Source organism: Psammomys obesus, unplaced genomic scaffold (assembly GCF_907164565.1).
Source record: "Psammomys obesus unplaced genomic scaffold, mPsaObe1.curated_primary_1811, whole genome shotgun sequence".
In the NCBI taxonomy this organism is placed as follows: Eukaryota; Metazoa; Chordata; class Mammalia; order Rodentia; family Muridae; genus Psammomys; species Psammomys obesus.
The window spans coordinates 19,383,626-19,387,803 of NW_026591086.1; the positions used below are offsets into that span (position 1 = coordinate 19,383,626).

The following is a 4,178-nucleotide window of genomic DNA, read 5'->3' on the forward strand; positions in this document are numbered from 1 at the left end:
ATTGGAAGGCAGGGAAAATAAAATGGAAATGTTGTCTTCTGTGTGAGTTATTTTTCTGTTGCTGTGAAAAACACCATGGCCAAAGCAAATTTCACAGTGAAATTTCACATGTTAGCTCATGGTTTCAGAATGATAATCCATAATGTAAAAAAAAAAAAAAAAAAAAGCATGGTGTCAGGTGAGTAGAATCTGAGAGAGCACATCTCAGCTGTACCCAGGAAGCAGAATGAAAGCACTGAAAGTACCTTGAGGCTACAAACTCTAAACTGCAGTACCCCATCACTACCTCCTAGTGACACACACCAGCCAGCAAACCTCCATATCCTAAAAGTTGTATATTCCTCCCAATCAGTGCTACCAACTGAGACTAATTGTTAAAAAAAAAAAAAAAAATGTGCTAATAGGGGGACATTTTTCTTTCAAAGCACCAAAGCTTTGCATTTCTTGCAGCTGGTAAGATATATGAAAAGAGAGTATAAATTAGATAGTTATAAAAAAGCTCTTCTTGGTATCTACAACCCTGATGCCAGTAGGAAAACTGTAGAGAGAGAGAGGAGGGAGGAGATGAAATAAAATCAATATATGATACCTGTCAGGTCTGGCCTTTAAACATAGGAAGAGAAAATCTATGACTCATGTAGACAGTCTTTAACAATGCTTCAGGATGAAAAAAATAATGTGATTACAGAATTCAGTCCATTAAAATAGCTTGAATTGGGAAAGGCATTTGAATAAAAGTGAGAAAGCCTATGATTCCTTTTTCTGTGAAGTTCTCTCTTTCCAAAGTGGTTGTCCTGGCTGATCTCACTCACAGTATGTTTACAAGGTTAGCTTTGAACTCATGATACGTTCCTTGTCTCTGATTCCTGGGATTACTGGAGGGTGTTATAATGCATGGCCTGGGTATTTACAGTTTGAAAGGTCTCTAAGAGCAGCATTTTTGAAAGATGGAGCTATGGGAAGCATCAGGTGCTTGCTGAGTGTGACAGAGGTACAGGGCGATGCACGCTGCGTGGGAGTACCTGAGAGGTGGTACAACGTGGGAGAGCGCCTCCCACTACAGAATGTGGAACCAGAAAAAAAAAAAAGCAGCTGTGGAGCACAGCGAGTTCACCGGTTTTGAGAACCTGTAACAGGATGAACAGCTGGCGGCTTCAGCTGCAGGTTCCTCCCCCAGATTCTTCCAATTGAACCCTATCCCATAAAGCATTGGCCCTCAACAGAGAGATGACCTTGTCCACAGGAGACATATGGCAATGTAGAAGACATTTTTGGCTACCTGCCCTGGGAGTGGGGCGCCACTGGAATTTAGTGGGTAGAAGCCATGGACGCTGCCCATCATTGCATAATGCACAGGGTAGCCTGCTTACGGAGAAGAACTGAAAGGTCGATGGTGCCCAAGTTGACAAACCTGTTGTTGAAGAGTACTTCACTCTTGCCCTTCTGAATCCTGCATGAGCCAAAGAGCTTAGAATGAAAGCCAGACCAGTGTAAACACTATCTTCTGCCATTGTCACACTGAGAAGAAAGCGCAGTTACCCTAGAGTCCTGGAAATATCCAGTCAGCTACTGACCTCCTTAGAGCTCCTTCAGCCAATTCAATGGCCTCCTCTAGAGCCATAGGTCCTTTGTCTTCTCTCTTGTTTGAAAAAACTAATATTTCTTTTTTAGCTTCAGTGCAACTCTAACTGCCACTGCCAGATTGGCCACTGCAGCAGCCCCTCCAAAGGGCAGCAAAACCTTGACCTTTCCATCCAGGGCACCCTTTGATCCTGTGTGGCTCTTTTTCCTGCTGCCAGGCCCTCCTCACTCCGCTGGGCAGCCTAAGGTCTCACTTTTGCTGCCTCCAGCTCTTCTTCACCAAACTCCACAAACACAGATGAAGTGGGCCTGACTTTCTCAGCTCTCTTCATTTCTGTGGCTTTCCAGGAGGTGATCTGTGGGAGCAAGGGAGCAGCTGCCTCCCGGAATGCCTCCTCTGTAACCTCCTCTTTCTCCACATGGACACTGTCAGAGTTAGAAGAGTTGTTTCACTCTTCTCTCCACATATGTTGTTGTCTATGCTTTTCACTTCTTCACGATCCATTGCAATCTGCTGTCAGGACTCAGGCCCAAGGGACACTAGGAGGAGACTGAGGGGCAACTAACTTGTCACTTGGCTGTATATAAATGCCATTGCTAGCTTCTGCAATGATTCTAGGGTAATCTTTCTCCTCAGAATAAAGACTAAAGACAGTGCCCAGCCACCTTGCAGAATGATGAACTCTGCAGATATGTTACACCAAATTGTAGCAACACACTCAAAGGCTCTTGACCATTTCCTGTCAATTCCAGGAGCATTTGTGGTAGCAAATGCTATAGCCACCAAAATCTTTTTCCTTCTGCTGGCATGAACTGCAGTCTCCATTGTTCATTCACCATATGCCTGATATGCCACTGGTTGGTTGAGGATCATTTGCAATGCTTTATGCAAAGGCTCTTTCAGATCCTGTGATACTCTTTCTCCAAGATGGGCCAAGGAGTCTTCTATTGAGCTTTCCAGGTTAGCAGAAGTAAACACTAGTGAGGTGAATGGGCTGGTGAATGCTTCAGGTTCCTTGTCTGTGGATATCAGTTCTTCAATCTCAGGTTTACATTTTAATAAAACTTCTAGATCCAAAGATTGCTGACGTAAATCTGGTTGAATTCCTTGGGATGAGGGACCTTATTGTTTCTCCCGAGAGAGAAGTTCTAGTAGCTGAGAACAGGATACTTTGTTTCATAGTGAAATTCTCAAGGCTCAGTAGTAGAGGAGGCCATTGAATTGGCTGAAGGAGCTCTAAGGAGGTCTATTTAATAAGGATGTTGGAAATCTGACTCTGGTTCTGTCCCAGATGGGATGAAGGAGATGGCAGCAGGTGTTTCCCACAGGGTCTGGATTAGAAGACACACTTTTGAGGAAATTTGTGCTTACAAAACGTGATGATTGATGGGCATTTACTGAGACTGATTCAATGGTGTTCATAAGGGACTGAGGAACATCATTTAACAAGTACATTGGGACTCATATTGAACCTCACGGTCGTTTTTTATCCCAGTGGTATGAAGTAATCCATGTAAGGTAGGAGAATGTCAGTAGGACCAGCAACTCATAGAAGAGTGTATAGATCAGCTTATAGAATTTTAAAGGAGTGAAGAAGTAGGAAAAAAGGACCAAACTCACAAGCAGTCTCTCTGGGTCACTTGGTAGCAACTGGGCAAGATTTTTTTCCAGAAAAAAAAAATCTCACTGTGAGAAAGACAGACAGACAAACAGACACACAGAAAGAAAGAACGAACTAGCATGCTTTTGGAAAGCATTAACACCTAAATACCAGTTCTCAGAAGACATAAATGATAAGTCATTGTAGGTGAAAACATAAAAATTGTCTGGATAGAAAGTACCCTCAGTGTATTCTCTATACATTTCTTCATTGGAAGAAAGCACATTGGGGATAGAGATTATTACTTTCATACTCAGCCCTTCTAGCACCTAAGCAGGCCTGATAGAAAGTCAAACATGATAAGGTTAACCTAGAGCCTGTTAGAATTTGTGGGCTAACTCCATTAGCAGGCACAGTGTCTTAACTGCAGCTATGCTCTCTCTTGGGTGAACATGGGCCTATTAATGAAGTTGATTTTACTGAGATTAATAGGTGTATGAATATGTAGAGGGGCCTTACAGCAACAGAAGCGCCCCAAATGAGAAAGCCATAAACTCATAGAAAATGAATAGATTTGGAGAACTCTTCAAGGTATTGCTCTCCTTCCATATCTCTGCAGCCTGATGACGTTTTGGAAGAAACAAGAAATACAAGTGATGAGAATGATTTTTTTCAAATAGCATAAAACCTTGCTGAATTATAAAAAAAAATCTTTATAATCACTAATCTTGACTCTGCATTAGATAGCATTTAGCGTCATTGTGGGAAAAAAACACACAAACAAGTAAACAACAACACAACCCTGAGGACAGCTATGAGAGAATTTCTAGATAGGTTAATTAATTTCACAAAATTTCAACCTAAATACAGGTGGCAAAAATTTAATGAGCTACTTTATAGACTGAATTAAAGGAAGAAAGTGCAGTTGAAAAGTTGGCTCCTTAGTTAAGAATATTTGCTGCTCTTTCTGAGGACCTGGTTTTGATACTCTTTAAC

At 41.9% G+C, this 4,178-nt stretch overlaps 1 pseudogene; it reads right to left on the bottom strand.

Annotated features, from left to right (window-relative positions):
• Positions 1 to 1,653: 1,653 nt before the first annotated feature.
• LOC129678915 (bcl-2-like protein 13) lies at positions 1,654 to 2,799 on the bottom strand (annotated as a pseudogene).
• Between the last annotated feature and the right edge of the window lie 1,379 nt (positions 2,800 to 4,178).